The sequence below is a fragment of the Rattus norvegicus genome, chromosome Y (genome assembly GCF_036323735.1).
Source record: "Rattus norvegicus strain BN/NHsdMcwi chromosome Y, GRCr8, whole genome shotgun sequence".
Lineage (NCBI taxonomy): Eukaryota > Metazoa > Chordata > Mammalia > Rodentia > Muridae > Rattus > Rattus norvegicus.
Genome location: NC_086040.1, coordinates 26,864,809 through 26,877,806, shown reverse-complemented (window position 1 = coordinate 26,877,806; position 12,998 = coordinate 26,864,809). Strand labels below are relative to the sequence as shown.

Below are 12,998 nucleotides of genomic sequence, written 5' to 3'. Positions count from 1 at the left end.
TCTACTGGCTTTCAGCTCTCCCTGTGGGCAGGAACCAGAAGGAAATTCACATACTTCTCCTAGGTCCTTCTGTGCGGGTGGGGGCACAGAAGGCACAAGGTGTTTCCCTCTTGAGACAGGAATTTGGGGATAGAATAGTATCCTCTGGTTTCCCAGGAGTGTCCGCTCCTCTGAAAGTATAGTTCCCCCACCCTCTGGATTTGTGTGCAGTGAGCTATTCATCCAGTTCATTTCAGATCCAGGCACAGTCTGGGACATGGTGCTCCTACAGTTTTACTCCTCTATATTCCTGGGTCCAGTAGCACTATGCTCTTTTGTCTGGGGCCAGAGATGTGGGTAACAGTGGGAAGACATGGGATCCTCTTTTCCTTGTAGGCTCAGTATTGTGCACAATACTGGATAATCAGCTCTCTCTCCCACAGCGTCTAGGAGCAGGGAGCTCTGGGCCGGGATGACGAGTTTCAGGAGAAAGCTAGAAACTGGAAGTGCCTGGTCCCAGAAGAGTTCTGCCTTTGCTTGTTCTGAGTCCACCAGTCAGGTCACTTAGAGCAGAAAAGTTGGATTTACCACTGGTCTCAGGCCAGAAGTCATTCCACAGCTGACTTTCAGCTCTCTATGAGAGCCACAAGCAGAAATGTCCTACCCCTACTGCTCCTAGGTCCCTATGCACAGGAGGCCCAGTTGGAGCTGGGTGGTTTTCAGGGGTTTCCACCCCTCTGATGCTCTAAGTCTTCCAATCCCATGAGATTTGGGTGTAGGATGCATTTTGGACTAAACCAGATAAAGATGCAGTTTGGACTGCAGGGCTCCTGTACTTTGACTCCTACTATATTCATCTATCCAGAGGCACTGTGCAGTTTCCTCTTGGGCTAGGGATGTCAGCACAGGTGGACAGAAGTGGCAGTCTCTCCTTCCCTGAGGTCCCAGTATTGCCCACTCTTCTGGGTGATCAGCTCTCTGTCACACAGAGATTCCAGAGGAGTTTCAAATGTTCATTCCCTATCCTGTAGGTCTCTAATCATTCCAATTCTCCTCCAAAGTGTGATGGACAAGACCCCTCTGGTCAAGGGGAGGTACAACAGGCCCCATCAGAAAAAGAGGGCTGCAAAACTACTTCTCTTAAAGGTAATCTCAGTGATTATTCATATTCCACAAATGGATTAATACATGCCCCCTCTCCACCGGAGACTTTAATACCGTTGATAGCTGCCAAAGCAGGGCAGAGAGCTATGTCCAATCCGAAAGACAGTCAAAGATGTCCCCAATCTACATCAAAGTGCCTAATGCAATCTGCTTAGGGTAAAGCGAATTTTAAACCTGATTCTGCTGAAAAAGGGGGTTTCAGAACTTCCCTATTAAACCAAGAGGAACTTAAAAGCCCTACACTATTAAAAATGAGATTAAATCATCACTTATGGTCCAGAGTGACAAAGTGCAGTCACAAATCCCAAAGTGAAACTCATAACGCACATACCAGCCCAAGCAGAGACAAAACTTTCTGCATGTACAACATTAGATCAAGGACCATTGACAATTTCAGTAGGGGCTCTTCAGTGTTCCATACCCAAGCAAGATGTGGTAGAAAATTCTAAGTCCACCAAAGGAACTCTTGTGCCTTCAGCATATAAAAAATATGATCTAGCACCCTCACCATTTCCCCCAGTACTTACAATGTCACTATACAACAGAGAATTATTCAAATATCCTCTACCACCGAAAAGGTCCCTCCTGACTTGTCATCAGGCCCAAAAGAACCAAGTTTATCACAACACACAGTCAATGAGCCATGCAGACTCCATATTTATACAAAGTGCAGAGAAGATACAACATCCCCTACCTCCTCAAGGGACTCTAGGTCATTCTGTCCTGTAAGGAGAGGCTCCAAATTTTTCCACATATACAGCAGAGATGGTAGCATTTCCCAAAACTTAGCAGAATTCTCTGAGTAGTACTCTATCTCTTAAAGAGACTGTGAGAGAAGAAACATCTACAAAAGGAGTTCTACCCACAGCCACATATGTAGAAATGGCTTGCCGATGTGACACATGTACAAAAGATGTTCTAGGACATATTCCATCTGTAGAGAAGGTTATGGATTCAACCATATATGAACCAGGAGTGGGGGAACATGATAACGAAATACCAGTGTCTGTACCATCCTCAACAGCTGAGGAAAGGGATTGCTTGGATTGCATTTGTGCAAAAGAATGGATATGACCTCTGCTAACTTCACAGGTGTCTATACGAACTTCTTAATCTCCTCAAGCTCAGCCAACATCCACAAACACAAAAGACGCTACAGACTCTTCCAAATATTCCCAAAGGGTATCCAGTCCTTCTTTATACACACAAGCAGACCCAGAACATCTGCAAAATACTTCTAAGGCTCTGGATTTTACCTTATCTCCTGAAGGTGCCTTCGAAGCCGTTTTGCCTATCAAGCAGGCTAGGGAACCTGACACTTCTATATGAAAGTCTGATTCCATTTCTCCCGCAGAAGAAAATTTTCTTGGAACTTCCACAATTACACAATGATGTGTAGAAACATCCTTATCTGCTCATGAGGCTCCCAGATCTTTCACATATGTCCATGATGCTCTAGAAGAAGTCATATCTTCAGAGGTAGCTCTAATACCTAACCACCATTCTGATGTCACAGTCAGGATTTCTACACATATACATGATACATTAAGACCTTCCTCATCTGAGAAGGATGTCTGAGGATCTACTGCACCTGAACAGCATGCTTTACAACTATCCCTGTCTACCCAAGTAGATTTATATCACATGTGCACTCTGGGAAGAAATAGATTGCATTCTCCCTCTACCATAGTGGACCATAAGCATCCAGTCTCTAGAAACACAGGGTTAAGATTTGATCCTTCGGATGGAGTCTTGAGAACTTTCTCCTCTGAGGAAGACAGTTGTGAATTGGGATATTGTGTCATCTTCTGGAAACAAAGAGACACCAAAAGATACAACTACTCCTCAGGTGAGTCCCACACATTCTCCATCTGTCCATAGGCCCTTTGAATTTTCCAAAAATGACGAAGGAATTTTGGAAAGTTGCCAATCCTTACAAGGGCATACTGGACATTCCATATTGTCCCAAGGTGCTCAAGAAACTCACTTTTCTACCAAAATGCATGTTCACGGTCTGCCCAGGGTTTCAGGGAATTTCTTCACACTACTCTAGGGCTCCAGTAAGTGTTGTCCATGCTCAAAGTGATTTGTCATTGTGCAAATTAGACTTCAAAATTACAAAAGCTTTTTTTATATTTTCAAAGGTCTGAGGGAAAGTCCACATCGAAAAATATCTTTTAGACCTTGTGCCATCAGCCCAAGTATATCAGAAATATTCCATGTCTTCTAAAGCATCCAAAAATCAATCTGGCTTAGCAGTCTTCCTGGGAAACATTTACCATCAGCCGTACAATCCCCAGGACCAATGAAATAAAAAAGGGGTATCTAGAAACTTTACCATCTGCCCAAAGGTCTTTAGAATGTTCAGCAACTTCTCCAAGATCACAGTTAAACCAGAGATCAAAAAAACTAAAGCCATCTTCCCAGGGTGTTTTCCCAAGAACCACATGTTTCTTTTTTCTTTTATACCAAGACAAAAGACCAGCTTCCTTCTCCCCATCTCTGATCTCTTAATCCTGTTTGTTCACCCTCCCAAATGGCTCTTTACTCTGAATTAGAGGCCAATCAGTAAATCATAGATATATGGAAGGAATATCTGAGAGACAATTGCTGACGAAGCAACACTTTTTCGTCACAGAAGAAGCTAGGGCTCTCCAGGATACAAGGGATTTTTCGTGGAGGGCCTAATGATGAGGTCACTGAGAACTGCCATGGCCTACCTGCTAAACAGCTTTCCTTACATTGACCAGTTTCAAGTGTGCCCTTTCCAGTAGTGTCCCCTTTGACACAGGGTAAACTTCACATGCTACATCTCTCTAAAGCTAGAGATTTCTCTGCTTCATTAGTGGTCACATGCTCTGAATGGAGAAAGTTAGGCAAGGGCTTAGCATGGGTAGAAAATATCTAGGAACAAGGAGTGAAGGAGATTCTTCTGGAGATTAATTTCATTCCCACGTCCAATCCTGTGAAATACAATTCAAATCCCTAGGTTTTCTCAGTTTCCCATGTGCCAATATTTTCCCTACAGACCTTTAATTTACTGGATATTTTGTTACATTTTTTGATTGTACATTCATTGACAGGGGACATTCTATATATTCCTGCATGAGTACTCAAAAATTTCATTTTTCGAATTCCATTTTTTGCAATAAATTTGGTAAACAAACTTGACCCAGCTATAGCGTGAATATAACAGTGGAAATATTGTGTACTACTTCAAATGATCAACTCCCAAATCATTATAATATCCAAAGATTAACAGACATCAGTTAAGCAAAGAAAACAATGACTATAGAATGCAGTTCTATAGTTCTATTACATATCTTTTCTCTAATATCTATCTTCCTGTATTCCCAGGGCAAGACATGAGAGTTTTTCAGTCCAAACGTCAGTTTCAGGGGGATGTGCAGCAAAATGTATTGCTTGAGGTCCAGTGAAACCTCAACTTCAGCAGGTTCATAAGAACAGGAAGGAATCTATTTGGCATTGTCATTTGTGGATCCTATATTCTTGACCTAATTGCACAGAATCCATGTAAATATTCCACTAAAATTCATAGTTGTAGGAGCCATTTTATATATATATATATAAAATCAGGCACCAAAACTGGATAAGATTGATGAAGCTAAAATGTGCATTCTGCCAATAAACAGTTATAGATCTTTCATTAGAGAGACAGCCAGAGCATGTCAAATACAGAAGTGATTGCTAGTGGCAAACCAGATAACTGAAAAAAGACCCCTTGTTTGTAGATGTTGAGAAAGGATTTGAAGAACTGAATGGACTTTCAACCAAATAAGAAAAACAAGTTCAACTAACCTGAGCTTTCTGGTACTAAACCAATATTCAAAGACTGTTTATAGACAGACTTATGGCTCCAACTGCATATGTGGCAGAGTATGGTGATTTTGGGCATCAGTGATAGGATAAGCCCTTGGTTCTCCCTAGTTTTTATTGCTAGTTCAAGGGAATGTCAAGGCTCAGTAAAGGCGTTATAGAAGAAGGGTAAGAAGACCAGTTAGGAATCTTATGGACAAGAAACTGGGAAAGAAAATAACATTTGAAATGTAAATATAGAAATACCCATTTAAAAATGCTATAAAATTTGCTAAAAAAATAAAAAAAAATTAAAGAAAGAAAAGAAAAGAAAATTCGCAGCTAATCAGACCTATTGGCTCAGTAATCCAAATGGTCCCAATCAGGGAATTATAGTCAGAATAATACTAGTGGAAAGTCTGAGGTGATGAAGTCCAAATTTGGAGCAATTCTCTCTCTCAAATACCAGTATCAGAACATACTGCTCTATAAGTATCCAAATAATTGAGTAATTTCCTCTGAGCTGAGGATACAATACATGTTTTTTACTTCTTCCTTAGGACCATTTTCTTCTGGGCAGAAAGAATAAAAACGATGAGTTCTAAGGAAAAGAACAGTGTCCTTCACAACACCTGGCCTTTTGGATAAAGATATTAATGATATAAACTCTCTGACTTCCAGGAACCATTAGAAGCAGGGAAGTCAGGATGCTTCTGATAGGCTCCAGCACCTGAATTCCGTATGTGGAGGGCTAAGGTCATGTCTGTGTCTCAAGTGAATATACTCAACTCCTACCAAGGACTGAGATTTCCCATAATCCATGCATATCTTCCTTTTTTTATACCAAGACAGAAGGCCAGCTTTCTTTTCCACACCTCTGATTTCTTCATCCTCTTTGTCCTCCCTCCTAAATGGCCCTTTACACTGAATTAGCAGCCAATTAGTAAACCCTATATGTACTGAAGGAATATTGGAGAGGTACATTGAATAGATTCAAGAATGTGATTTGCAGGTGTGTCTCCTATGACACAGTGGAAACCTGTATGTACTACAAACTTCATCTCTCTAAGTCTAGATACTTCTCTTTCCTGTATTAGTGTTTACATGGTCTGAATGGAGAAAGTTATTCAGGGGCTTGGCATGAGTAGAAAACATCTAGGAACATAGGATGGAGGAGATTCTTCTGGATCATAATTCTATTAATAGGTCCATTCCTGTGATATACAGTTCAGATTCCTAGGTTATCTTTGTTTCCCAAAAACCTGTATTTACCCTACAGACCTTTAATTGAGTGTATATTATATTTCATTTTCTATTTGAACATTCCTTGATTGGGGAATTTATATATATATATATATATATATATATATATATATATATATATATATACATATATATATATATATATATGTGTGTGTATATATATATATGTGTGTATATATATATATATATATATTATATACGTATATATATTCTGGAATATATATATATATATATTTATGTGTGTGTGTGTATATATTCTGGAATATATATATATATATATATATATATATATATTCCAGAATGTGTTATCAAATAATCTGTTTTCCAATTCCATTTTTTTTCATTGATTTTGGCAACAATGTGGGTCTAGCAATAGAATGAATATAACAATGTAAATATTGTCTACCTACTTCGAATGATAAACTCCCAAATGCTTATTTTATCCAAAAAATAGCAGATATCAATAAAACAAAGGACAACATTGACTATAGAATGTGGTTCTATTTCCAATTAAGTATCAGTTCTCTCATATCTACCTACCTGTGTTCCCACCATGATTATTTCTTCAGGCCATACATCATACTTAGGAGGATGGGCAGTGAGAGGAATGGCTTGAGGTCCAGTTAAACATCAACCTCAATAGGTTCCTAAGAACAGGAGTGAGATTATTTGCCATTGTCATTTGTGGATTCTACATTCTTTAGCTAGTTGCGCACAATCCATGCTAAAATTCTACCTAACCTCATTGCTGTAGGAGACACCAAATATATATATTTGAATATATATATATATATATATATATATATATATATATATATATTCAAAACTAGATATGAGTGATGAAGCTATGAAGTGCATTCTGCCAGGTACCGGATATAGCTCCTTCCTAAGAGAGACAGCTAGAGCATATCAAATACAGAAGTGAATGCTAGTGGCAAACTAGTTTACTGACAACTGATATGTTGTTGGTAGATTTTGAGAAGGGATTACAAATGCTGTGTAAGTGAGGGTTCTGAGGGTACCTGGCAGAGAATGTGGGACAAAGGACCAAAGAAGGATGCCAAGACAAGAGTCTGAAAAAGGCGTCAATTTTATTTTTCTCCAAGGCTGAATTTATACCATAAGAGGGTTAACAGAGGGAGGTGGAACTAAGAAACATTTACGCAGGGCAAAACACATGATTTGTTTGGTCACGGATTGATGTTGAAAGGATGGTACAGAGTTTACAGGTTTGTCATATTATTAATCAGCAGGACAACATTACCATATTTTTATTTTCTTGACCACCAGATTTGTATTAGTCTTCTGCAGCTGACTGGGGATTTTCCATGAACCCAGTCATACTTAATACTAATCATAATAATAACATCTACAATGGAGGGCTTCAAGGGAATTGCAACCAACATCTCCAATTTACATATATTCAAATGTAAAAGTGACCAGTGCCCATGCATGTACTGGAATGCACCCCTTGGAAACTGCGTCTGTCTAACTTGGGGTGTTATTTGTCACATGGCCAAGAGAATCTTGTAGCCAGGGCCCATCATGGGATAAGGCAGCAGCTAATGTCGGCCCTCCTGTCTTAGGCCATTTATTCATGAATATATCATTCTCTATCCATCAATGACTGTCCAGCTCTGCACGCAGGGGTGAGAATTTTTTGGTTTTTCAGCAAAGGCATCAGGACAGTAGGCAAAAAAGAATGATGGCCTCATTTGACTGAGGAACAAAAATGTCCTTCCCTGGACTGGGATGGAGATTTGTAGGTGAACTTGACCCTCATCAAAGCATCGTTGATAGTTAGCCTATGATAATATAAGTGAATAGGTTTTGTTGTTATATTATCTCCCTGTTACTTAACAAGGATGATAAATGATTAAATGTCCAAGGGCCAAAATATATAAGCAAAAGACAAGGAGATAAATAGGTATCCCATGCATGTCCAATAAGGAATAATCAAACCCCAAATAATTAATTTACAGCATCATTAACTGAAAAATAAATAATGTGTTGATACATAGAAGGAAAAATAGCATGCTGATTGACATTTTTTAAAGTCTCAAAATAAATCAAATAGACAATACAATTTGGGTTCCTGCAACAATCATAATTGCATTATCCAAAAAGTCAAATCCTATGAATGGTATTGCATTTTTGAAGAATACATAATTTAGCTGTCCTGGAGTGGGTGTTAGGTTTCTCATTCTTCTTGAAGCGATGCAGTTCTTTGAGGAAGCAGGTCCTTTGAGTGGAATGCAGGCTGTAGATGAAGTCGCGTGTACCTTACGCCATGTTAAGTGCCTCGCTGGGCTCCTTCTTTGGATCTTTTTGCCCAAAAGCAGGTCAGTAAGAATGCACTGTATCTTTTAACAATTTTAAAGTAATTATAATCTCTGTATCAACCTCTGATTGAAACGTTCTAAGACCCCAAGTATATCAATTTAATATTTAGGGGAATGTACCATCCCTTGTTTTAAAATTAGTACCTTCAGAATGTGAATCTGGGACATCCATATTAGCAGGATGGGATATATTTTAAGTCAAATTACACAGTGTCTTGGGTGATAAAATTCTTAAGAACAGCGGTGAGGTGCCAGGCAAGAATGCTAGGGGGTGACATGGTGAGAGCACGTGGAACAACCAGATAGGTGACAAATAGCATTCAGTCATACAGCTAAATGGGCCAGCTTTCTTGGGGCAAAAAGGCCAGCCCATAATCAGGCACAAGCTTTGTGCCTGTGAAACAAAAATGAGAGCAGAGTGGCAGCTGGTTTGTTACCGGCTGTCTCTCTGGACTTTGATTGTCCTGAGCTCAGCTCAGCTCCTTAGAGTCAGCTCAGTGGCTCTGCCTATCAAGAGACCCAGCCTCTGAAGGACACTAGGCTTCCAGTAAGAATTAATAACAAAAGGATAGAGAGATGGTTAAGAACTGAGTGCTAGATGCCAAGTGGCTGATAAAATAATTGTATGGTTCGTCTACTTTAAGGGGGAAGTTTCTTCCAGGCTGTCATACATGCTAGATGACCTTGCGCCAAAAGACCAGGAGAAAATAGCATTTGAGAATTGAAGGGGGGCTTGCCCAGGGGGTGTTATCCGATTGAAGCCTCAGATATCATAGAGTAAACTATAGTTACAGGCAATTGGTTTTAAGGACGCTTTCGGCTACCATTCCTGAGGCATTGGTCACAATTGTGTTGGGTTTCCGGACTCTTACAACCAATAAATAGATTACTAACATTGGAGTACTGATCTTTAATAGAAGTATAGCCCTCCAAGGACTGCAGTGGTAGCCGTTCACCAAGCCGCCTCACTGAGTTAGAGGGCCATGAAAAAGAAAACATTGATCCTGACCGTGGCAACAGCCTCCAGTTGGAGTAAGCTGAAGAGCCGGTGCTAAGACTTTCTCCTCTTGTCATCCTAGAGTAAAGCCTTTTCTGTCTGGCACAAAGAAGTTCCTCACAGTCTGCTGCAGACTCTTTCTGAAACTATTTTCGGGACTACCCTGATTCCCAACCTGGGGCATTTTGACCACAGGGGTAAGAACTGACTGCTGCAGGAATAGGATCAGAGGCACTGTGTATGTCAATGATGACTAACAAGGAAGGTGACTTAATGCTGAAGACCAACTCCTCACTTGCAATAGGGCCAGCAGATAAGGCAGGTTCCCTGGCAGAAAACAATTTCTCTCAAGCAAATTATTTCCAAGTTAAGCACCAAGTAGACCAAGTAAAACTTCTTGAGAAAGAAAGCAAACAGTTCCATGATTTCAAACACTATCATCAGTCCAAGTCCAAAAATGAAACAACAGCCAAAAAAGACACTCGACAATACCAAAGAAAAAAACTAGACAAACAAGACCAAGAAAAAGCATTCTATAAGTGAATTCCACAGATGCCCATTACCTTCAATACCTGGCCCAAAATGCAGCTTAACCTTAGCTGTTTCTGGGATGAGGCAGAACATCTGATCCCACCTCCCAATGTGACTCTAGAGTGTCCTCTATATTCCTTTCTCCTCCTAGAGCATCCTCTCTGGCCTGTGACAACAAGCAAGTCGACCTGTCACAGCCATAAGCCCCTTACAGGACCAATAGCGACCACCAAGTGGACTCTAAAACTTCTCCAGTTGGGACTCAAACCCTTCAGACAGCAGGGGCATACAACACAAGTCAGCATGAAACAAAGGCGAAACATGACACAGAGACAAAACAGAAAGTAACACAGAACACAAAACACAGACTTGCTCAAGCTTACCTCTGATCTCTTAACCAATTGTGGTCTGGAGGGAGCACAGTCCCTGTGATGCACCAAAGTGCTTTAAGACCCCATAGCCCTATTCTTTGTGTCCTGAATGACTCTCTGTGTCCTGTCACAAAAGATGAGAGTAGAATGCTTGTCCCATCACTCAGCAATAGCTCTGGGAGGGGGTTAGGGGTGGGAGCCAAAGGTCCAAGAAGGAGCAAAGTCTTCCACAAACAAAGAAGACAGACCAGCCTATTAATAGGGAAAGACTTTCTCCTCCAGGACACCTTCAAAGAGCCGCAACTTGGGTGCCTTTTGTAAGTGAGAGATCAGAGGGTGCCTGGAATAGAATTGGGACAAGGGTTCTTGGGACAAATAATGACGTTAAGACAGGAGTCTGACCAGGGCGGCAATTTTATTTTCCTCCAAGGCTGAATTTATACCATAACAGGGGTAACAGAGGGCAGGGAAAAGTAAGAAACATTTACCCAGGATCAACATACAATACTGGTGTGGTCAGGTAATAAGGTGATGTTCACAAAGTATCAGAAATGTCACAGGTTTGTCATATTATTAGTCAGCAGGACAACTTTAAAATAGTATTATTTTTTCTTTACCAGCAAATGTGTATTACTATTTTGCAGCTTGGTGGGGATTTTCCATGAAAATAGTGATAGTAAATTCTAACCATAATAATATCATCAACAGTGGAGGGCATCAAGAGTGTCGCTCCAAACAGAACTGAAGGGGCTTTCAACTACATAAGAAAAACAATGCCAAAGAACCAGAGATTTCTGGTACTAACCCAATATTTTGTGCATGGACAGAATTATGGCTCCAACTGCATATGTAACAGAGGATGACCCTGTTGGGCACCAATAGAAGGAGAAGCCCTTGGTCTTTCCAGGTTTGACTCCCAGTTCAAGGGAATGTCAAGGTGCAGTATGGGAGGTTATAGAAGAAGGGGAGAGGGGTCAGATAGGGCTCATATTGACAGGAAACTGGGAAAGAAAATAACATTTGAAATGTAAATATAGAAATATCCAATTAAATGAGCAATGAATTTTGCCAAAAAATAAAAAAAAAATGGAAGAAGTAAAAGAAACTGCTACCTAATCTCACCTATTGAAATCTAAAGGGTTACTGTAAGGGAATGGTATTCAGAGTAATACTAGTGAAAGACTGATGATGAAATCTCAACTAGAAGCACTTCTCTCTCCCAGATATCAGTGTCAGACACAAACTGCAATATAGGTATCCAAACCATGGAGGAGTTTTCTCTGAGCTAGGTACACAATTCCTGTCTCTCCCTTTTTCCTTAGGACCTTTTTCTTCTTTTCAAAAAGAGTAAAGTCCATGAGCTCTCAGGAAATCAACTGTGCCCTTCCCAACCCTTGGCTTTGGGAATAAAGAAATTAATGATATAAACTCTCTGACTTCCAGGAACCATAAGAACAGGGAAGTCCAGATGCTTCTGAGAGGCTCACAGCTCTTGATTCCCATATGTGGAAGGGTCAGATCAAGGCTTTCTGTTCAGGGAACACACTAAACACCTACCCAGGATTCACTGAGCTCTCCAGTGGACCATGTATTTCTTCCTTTTTTATACCATGACAGAAGGGCAGCTTCCTTCTCCTCATCTCGGATCCTTTCATCCTCTTTGCTCTCCCTAAAAAATGGCTGTTTACTCTGAATTAAAGGCCAGTTACAAACCCTAGATGTACTGAAGGAATATCTGAGAAGCAGGTGGTGTCACAACAACACTTCTGACCTCACAGAAGGAGCTAGGGCTCTCCAGGTTACAAGAGATTTTTCGGGAAGGACCTAATGATGATGATGTCACTGAGAACCTCCATGTCCTACCTGCTGAACAGCTTTCCTTATATTGACCAGTTTCAAGAGTGCCTTTTCCAGGAGAGTCTCTTGTGACACAGTGGAAACCTTTACATACTCCATCTCTCTAAATCTAGAGAATTGTCTTGTCTTCATTAGTGGTTACATGCTACTACCCAAAGACTATACATGAACTAACCCGGGACTCCAAAATCATTGGTATCACTGAATGCCTAGTAGTGGCACCAGTGGAAGGGGAAGACTTTGGTCCTCCCAAGACTAAACCCCCAGTGAAGGAAAGTAATATGGGGGTGGATCGGGTTAGGATCACCCCTATAGAAGCTGAGTGGGAAGAGCTAGGAAAATGTTAACCTATAACCTAGAAAGGGAATAACATTTGAAATGTAAATAATAAATTTGCAAGTTAATGAAAATAGAAGAAAAAAAAACACTCCTTCTGGAAGAGGAGAACATATGATTTTCCGTTAAGGATCAATGGGAAGAATTTTGGACACCTGGACAAATGTCGAAAAACCCTATTGAATATTGGAAACATTTGGTTATTTCCGGAATGTCCTGGGTGGATTGGAACATCTTGGGGAAAAATGGGAGATCCAAGTTCTCCATGTCTAGATAGGGAATGATGTTGGGAACCTGGAATGTGTGTGAATATTACCTGGCCCAGTTTGTCAGTAGAAGAGT

General features: G+C 40.4%; 1 long non-coding RNA gene across 1 annotated transcript in view; it reads right to left on the bottom strand.

Annotated features, from left to right (window-relative positions):
• LOC134484522 (uncharacterized) overlaps positions 1 to 12,221 on the bottom strand; it is a 34,439-nt gene extending 22,218 nt beyond the window's left edge. Inside the window, exons 1-2 of the long non-coding RNA XR_010061971.1 lie at positions 12,021 to 12,221; positions 6,763 to 6,869 (exon numbers count right to left, since the gene is read on the bottom strand). This is a non-coding gene — a long non-coding RNA (uncharacterized LOC134484522). The remainder of the gene's footprint in view (positions 1 to 6,762; positions 6,870 to 12,020) is intronic.
• Positions 12,222 to 12,998: the final 777 nt, after the last annotated feature.